The sequence below is a fragment of the Trachinotus anak genome, unplaced genomic scaffold (genome assembly GCF_046630095.1).
Source record: "Trachinotus anak isolate AG129_WGS33_773 ecotype Australia unplaced genomic scaffold, CSIRO_AGI_Tana_v1 ptg000015l, whole genome shotgun sequence".
In the NCBI taxonomy this organism is placed as follows: Eukaryota; Metazoa; Chordata; class Actinopteri; order Carangiformes; family Carangidae; genus Trachinotus; species Trachinotus anak.
Genome location: NW_027273866.1, coordinates 1,747,690 through 1,755,814, shown reverse-complemented (window position 1 = coordinate 1,755,814; position 8,125 = coordinate 1,747,690). Strand labels below are relative to the sequence as shown.

The window sequence follows — 8,125 nt, the reverse complement described above, 5'->3', positions numbered from 1 at the left end:
CCCCCCCCCCCCCCCAAAACACACACACACACACACACACACACACACACACCTCCTCCCCACCACCCGACCCGCTCCCCGGGGAAGCCGAAGTTCAGTGACCGAGCTCCGCGCACGCCAGGCCCGCATGGCACGCAAGCTCATCCCCGCTCCGCTCCCCTTGCACGCAAAAAAAAAAAAACTCTACGGGATTAGAAACAAATATCGCTATACTGTGCATAATAGATGGCTCCTGTCCTGGTTGCCACATAAAGTGAAGATCTATCACGCAGCCTGCTCACAGTGAAGCTGGAAAGTGTCCAGTCCTGGAGCAGTGTGGGAAAGACCAAATAATTATCCTGATGAGTTATTTGATTTACATTGGAAGAACTTGGGGTTTGTCTGCAGTAGCCTGTGTGATGCGCAACCTTGCTAAAAATTTCTTAGGATGCAAGTGCATTTTCACAGTCACTTTATTGCTGACTTTTAGTTTGATATAGTTTTTTATTTTATTTTATTTTATTTTGATGCAGAAATTTAAAGTTGATCTGGATAAGTGCATACGTGCCAAATGAAATTACTGTGTGCCACAGAAGATTTCATTCTGAAATTAAATGTCTGGAACTGTAATGTTTTTCCATTAATGCATCCCTTTTGATTAGTTCTTAAGTGTAAAAATGTGTAGTGTGGGTGGTCACTGAGTTGAATCTAAGCCCTAACCTTGGTCAAATACAGAGCCACATTAAAGTGAAGTATGTGTAAGAAAATATTGTGCTGAAGCTAAAAATCATGCTTTTGGAAAGGGCCTGAATCCATGGACCTTAAATCATTCCAGGAGAGCACTGTCTCCAGTGTCATGTGGGCTGTTTGATATTGCCTCCAGTGACACATCTTTTGGCACAGCGGGTCTAACACAACAACTCTATCAAGGATAATCATATTCTTTAGCATCATGTTTTGGGTTTTTTTTTTTTTTGTTGTTGTTTTTTTTTTTTTTATCCCAAATCAAAATGAACACAAGACATTGGAGCTGCTGTGATACCATACCACAATTCACCCTGTCTTACATAAGGCAGTCTGAGCCTCACTGTGGATTCTTTTCATTGTGGAACAGCTTTCAAACAAGTGAAACCATGGAGGTTTTGATAAGTATACAAGCAAAGAACTGAAGCTCAATCATTTGGTCTTGTTTTGTGTGTTCGTGGTCTCAGTGTGCTGTATGTGGTGAGATGTATGTAACACAATACAGGCAGGCTGCTCATGGTGCAGAAATGCTTTGTGAATTTTCTTTTCTTCTTTTTTTGCTAGACTCTGTCTTTTTTTCTTACACTATCAAACATGGATTTAGACCATAACTCAGTCAAAGTATGGATTTAGACCTTTTCCAAAAGTCAGATTTTTACCCTTAGTGCAACATTTTCCTGTTCATATTACTTAGACAATTTTCATCATTTTTATGCTGGATAAAAATGATCAGTTTCAACTTCTAAATTATCATTATATTAAGACATTTGCAAAACATTCAACATTGATTTTGAATTTTATAAAAATCAATGATAAATCTGCATTAATTCATGTTTTTGACCACGTGGGGGCAGTGTAACAAGATACATTGATATTACATTTTATAAAGTTGTTACGAAGAAGATGTTAGCTATTGTTTTGGGTCACCTCTCTTGCCATCTGATGATTCCACTGTTCACTCTCCCAGCTCTGTTCTGGTCTCTTTTAACTCCAGAGGGAAATATCTGGATCTTTAGTTTCTAAACGCTCCACCAGTAAAGTTTGGACCACAAAACCAAAACAATAAGCTGAAAGACACTAAAATGCTTCAAGAAAAACTCTCTGTGGGTTCATTAATATAAACGACACCTTTCAATTACACAGCCATTTAATCAGCTGCTAATATAAGCATATTGATTGAGCGCAGCTTGAAGTGATAGCACTACTTTCTTATATTTTCAGTGGGTGTTACAGGTTTTAAACAAAGGTGGTTTTCTTCTCGCTTTTAAAAGATGAGCTTGAAGATTTCAGAGCTGAACTCAGCAGTGCAGGGCTGAAACTGATCTCTTTTTGGATATGTGAAAGTACTGCTTACTTATACTGCTTCAGCCACAGGTCCATTTAGTAGGACCCCTCTGGAGTGAATTGTGTCTGCTTGTCTGTTCTCAGGCTTCTTACAGACAAACAACAATCAGGTCAGACACTGAATTTTTCCCAAGTATCTCTCTCTCCTCATGTTGTGGTCTGGCAAGCCACAACACTCTTATTTCACCATCTCTAACTAGCAATGTCCGGCGGTTACCTCCTGGCTGCCCGAGATGGCACTGGCCCAGAGGATGTTTTTGTTGGTTTGTTTACTGGTTTGTCTGCATTGTTTTTGGCTGCAGCTTTTTCGGTCTTGGCTCACCTTTGTTCTCTCAACAAAGAAAGAGCAAAAAACCTTAAGCTTCACTCAAATTCCTTCTTTCTCTCTCCTCTTCCCTTCCCAAAGTCCCACCAGCTCCCCAACTGCCTGTTGGACCCCTGGCTTTCCTCTCCCTCATGCGCCCCCCCCCCGCCAGACCCCTTCCACCCCTTCCCTCTTCCTTCCTCCCTGTCAGTGCTGTGCGTGACAGTAGCTCACTGAGAAGTGGAAATGAGACTAGTAAACAATGATTAGCTCCAGAGCCGGCGCAGCCTGGTCTACCGTTGGTCCTGTCTCCACATAGCGAGCGCCCACCCGCTAGCACATGACATGCAGCAGCATATAGACCCCTTCCCTGCCTCCGCCCCCCAGCCACAAACAATCACACACAAACCCCCACCGCCCCCTCACCAAGAGTCAACGCAGGGTCAGGGCCAACCTTTCACAGCTAGGTTACAAGGGGTAATCACAGGCAAACACAGCAGCCACACGCAAAACGCACACACACGACAACGCCCCCCTCTCAAAAAAAAAAAAAAAAAAAACCCTAACCCTAGCCCTCCCCACCCACCACCCAGCCACCCTCTTCCTCAGCAACAAACCTGGCTCTAATTAGTGTGATGGGGATGCGAGTTGCCACATGTGTATGAGGAACAGACTCAAGCAAGGAGGAGGAGGAGGTAGTGGTGGTGGTGTTGGTGGAGGTGCAGAGAGGGAGTTGAGGAGGGGGGTTCCCCCTATAGGAATAGAGGATAGAAGAAACAGTCATCCCAAGTGCAGGCAGCGTATTCGAAGACATTGCTATGTCTCTGGTTAACCGAGGAATCATTCTGAAGGCTTTGGTGCTCAGCCACACCACATTTCTCAAGACAAACTGCTCTCAGGCAAAACTGAACCAGCGAAACTCTCCATATCTGTAAGAGGCCCTTTAAGCACCATTATCATAAAAAGGATGACACATGACTTTACACATAACCTGTTTCTTTTCACAAACTCAACAGGCTGTGCCGATTAGACCTGTTATTTATCAGTTTATTAAATCAGACGTTGTACATTATTGTTTGTGAGTATATGGGTGGATTGCGACAGTGTAATAATTTAATAAAACATTTCTGTTGTATCTGTTGAAGCTGTGAAATACTTGCTTTGCAGATCCAGTCACTTAATCTAAGGGTTGTAAAACATCCACTGTCGCAGAAGCAGTTGAACGTGAACACACTGTTGAACACACGGATAATTTTCTGTTTGTCTACTGATTTATGCGCGCTGCTTCAACTCAGCTGTGTATATACTAATAAATTCTCCTGCCTCATTATCTTAATTGGTTGTTTTTATAATTGGTCAAACATTGGCCCCTGTGCTTAATATTTACTCTCTGTCATGGAAAATAATGCGCACACCTAATATTTGTTGTAAAACAAATTTTTTATAAAAGTCAGTTCTGTATCATTTTCAACATCTGCCATCCTCCTCCCCCCTCCCCCTCCCTCCTCTCCTGCCAGTAATGACTGTCTGTGCTTGTGTGGCAGTGAAGCTTCTGTACCTCCGACTTAGTGCCTTACTTCAGAAATGTTTTAGTACCTTCAATTAGCGTCATTACCTCCGTGCAAAAATAAACTTCACAGTTGGTGGGAAAACAAGAAACAAATTTGTTCTGCATGGAGAAGGGAAATGTTTTGCCCTGGGAAATCACTTTGAACTCAAGAGTTTAATGGAATCGAGAAAAAAGAAGCTTTCCATTGATGATGAATGCCAGGGATATCTATCTATCCAACTATCTATCTATCTATCTGAAAAATATCTAAGTAAAAAGGTCTTGACTCATACATGATTGTGCAGCTATAACAAAAACAGAGCTCATGATTTATTACCTAAGGCAAAAAAGTGAAATACATCCAAGATTTGGCCTCAGAGTTTATTTTGTTTGTCCACAGTTAAATGTGCTTTTTCTTTTCTCTTCTGAATTACTGCATGTTTCTGAGGACTGCTGCTTGAAAGTTTAACCACTGCTAAAGCGGGGCACCTGAAGTTTGCTGTGGTATGATGATGTAACCTGGAGTCTCATGCAAAACAACACTTTATGTGTTGGGGAAAAACACAAGACGTTGTTGCAAATCCAAGTATCAATATTTCATGGCTTGTCCACACTGAGTTACTGTGTTAGTTTGTTGTGTAATGTCAAATCATTCTGCCACATTTATAAGCCAGGGTCAGTAATAAGAAAGAAAGAAAGAAAGAAAGAGAGAAAGACAGAGAGAGAGAAAGGAAAATCAAATTCATGACTGTAATAAAGGGATCATTATGTTTTCTTAAAAAGTGGAAGGCTTTGTGATATTTTATAAAACACTATTAGATCCATAGTGTGATTTAATTTAATTTTGTATGAGATGAAAGGTGCTTAGTTATGATATTGTATAGTTATTTATCTTTTATAACACATGCAGATATGCAACCTTAATATTGCTGCAGAAAATTTGAAATGCATTAAGCCTTCAGCATTTTTTTGTGACCATGCTGTATAAATCCAATATCTGGCTGCAGGGTCATTTGAACTTATTCTCAGTTTTATATTTGGCACTATATATATTTGGTTTTATGACCAACAAACAAAACGAATCTTAGCTACAGTTGAACCCGGAGGAGACGGAAATGCATCAAAATGACAATTTTGAGTTGTTTCAAATAGACAAAGCAAATATTTAAGCGTGAGACCGCTGCACACATTACATCTGCTTAGATCCACTGACTCCAACTTTCCTGACAGTTGATGTATGTGACTGGTAAAACTGCTTAAGCGTTCAAACAAACTTCCAGGTAGATCACAATATAGACTCATTGAAGGAAGAAAAAAAAAAATCAATAAATGTTACGGTCACTAGCTGAAAATCTAATTATCCATATTGAGTGCATTTTAAATTCAAGTCGCCTGTGAATTGAGTCTGGAGCTGAACAAACCGTATGCAAACACTTTTCTAGCCAAAGTGCGCCCGCTGAGTCTTCTGCAGCCAGAGAATAAATCACGTCAGAAAGACGCACTTTAAAACGTGCTAAACCTGACAGTCCTCCAATTAGTCAAACAAACGGGCTCGACACGTTTTCTGTCGAACCGGTCACCAGTTGCTCTCAGTCTCTTTCTTTCTGCTGTCGTTCACGCTGCACGCTCACGGCGTCTCCCGGTGTCCGCTCACAAGTGCGCGCCTCCGCCTGCGACCGACGGCAGAGAGATAATACAGTGGGGTCTGCAGGGCTACCACAATGGGAGGAGTATGAAAGTAATCCTGAGCCCTGCCCACCAACTGCAAAACATATAAGACGCTGGAGTGGAGCAAGAAGCAGGCACTTATGGCTTAAAATCTTGATGAAAATACTGACTAAAGACATTTAAAAAAAAAAAAAAAAAAAAAAAAATACTTCACCCTAACTCACTTCCTTTATCAGTTATTTTAGGTTTTCATCATTATGACCTCACTTGCATTTGACTGGCATATTTGAAATATTTTTCTCACCTGATATGGATATACAAGAGCTTAATTAGCTTTTTTTTCCTTCCAAACATACAACCACTGAGCAGATTTTTTTTTTTTTTTTTTTTCTTTTCTGAAGAACAAGTGCGCAGAAAAATTAGTCGCAATGGCACTGGACACAGAATTTGGTGTGAAGGGCAGCAGCATCATCAGGGAATGGAGTGGACAGGTTCAGCCTGCTCTGGTTGCCTCCTTTATTTTCCTCTTCTGTCTGGAAGCCTGTCTGTGGGTCAGGAACCTCAGGCTCAAGAGAAGACTGCCGGGACCCTTCGCCTGGCCCGTGGTGGGCAACGCCATGCAGCTGGGCCAGTTGCCTCACATCACCTTCGCCAGGCTAGCCAAAAAATATGGCAACGTGTACCAGATACGTTTAGGCTGCAGTGATATTGTGGTTCTCAATGGAGACAGGGCAATACGTGAGGCTCTGATACAGCACAGCACAGAGTTTGCTGGCAGACCAAACTTCGTCTCTTTCCAGATGGTTTCTGGAGGCAGGAGTATGACATTTACTAATTACAGCAAACAGTGGAAAGCACACAGGAAAATTGCCCAGTCAAGCCTCAGAGCCTTTTCCTCTGCAAACAGTCAGACTAAAAAAGCCTTTGAGCAACATGTTACAGCTGAGGCCATGGACCTGGTGCAGGTATTTTTGCGGCGCAGCACTGATGGACGGTATTTTAACCCTGCTCATGAATTTACCGTAGCTGCTGCTAATACCATGTGTGCTCTCTGCTTTGGGAAGAGATACGGACATGATGACCTGGAGTTCAGGAACTTGTTAAAAAGACTGAACAAGTTTGGAGAGACAGTAGGGGCAGGGAGCCTGGTAGATGTCATGCCCTGGCTTCAGTCCTTCCCCAATCCCGTCCGCAGTGTCTATGAAAACTTCAAAAACCTCAATGAGGAGTTTTTTGCCTTTGTGAAAGATAAAGTGGCACAGCACCGAGAGTCCTTTAGCCCTGATGTTACCCGGGACATGAGTGATGCCATCATCAATGTGATTGAGCATGGAAAAGAGAGCGGGCTGACCAAAGAGTTTGTAGAAGCAACAGTGACAGATCTAATCGGAGCAGGTCAAGACACAATTTCAACCATCATGCAGTGGATCGTCCTGCTTCTCGTCAAATACCCAGACATCCAAGTTACGATGCAGGAGCTCGTAGACAAAGTGGTGGGCCCAGACAGACTGCCATCTATTGAGGACAGAAGAAGCCTGGCATACCTGGACGCCTTCATCTATGAGACTATGCGCTTTACCAGCTTCGTACCAGTCACCATTCCCCACTCCACAACCTCAGACGTCACTATCGAGGGTCTCCACATCCCCAAAGACACGGTGGTCTTCATCAATCAGTGGTCCGTCAACTATGACCCTCTGAAGTGGAAGGACCCTCACATTTTTGACCCCACACGGTTCCTTGATGAAAACGGGGCCCTTGATAAAGACGCAACCAACAATGTAATGATTTTTTCAACGGGTAAAAGACGCTGCATTGGCAACCAGATTGCCAAGGTAGAGGTGTTTTTATTCACAGCAGTGCTGCTGCACCAGTGCAGCTTTGAGAGCAATCCCTCTGAGCCCCTCACTCTTGACTGCTCCTACGGGCTCACGCTGAAGCCCCTACGATTGTGTCTCAGCGCCAAGCTCAGGGGAAAGCTGCTTGGCTTAGTTTCCCCAGCATGAACAGCATGTCCCCATACTGTGACTCAAGGCTAGCAAACACTTTTTCACCAATGACATTTAACAGTGAGTATCAGCATTCCTGCACTAAATCCTGTTGTAAGATTATCATATTTAATAAAGATATTTAATGGATATCTTAACATGGTCTGTATTTGAATTATTGTTGATGCAGGGCTGAGAATATGATTTTCAAAGATGTATCATTAGCTGCAGGTAGAATTCAAGCTTGTGGACTGTGAGGATCAGTGCAGAATTATTACATTTCTGTTCCACAAAATATTCTATACTTGATCAGATATTGTACATAATTGTTTAATTCTGAGTTTTGTGCTTGTTTTACATCCACTATTGAGCATGTACGCATATTTTGTGTCCAGGAATTAGCTACATCCCTATAATGTCGATTTAAACTAATAGAACTATAGAAAATGCTTGTGAATGTTATAAAGTAACTCGATGATTTATGGTTCTAAGTTGTAATATGTAAGAATATATTTAACCGTTGCCATGTAAAGCAGTTACTTTTTTTTT

General features: G+C 42.1%; 1 pseudogene; it reads left to right on the top strand.

Moving 5' to 3' along the window:
* The first annotated feature begins 5,718 nt into the window (after window positions 1–5,718).
* LOC139633104 (cytochrome P450 1B1 pseudogene) lies at window positions 5,719–8,125 on the top strand (annotated as a pseudogene).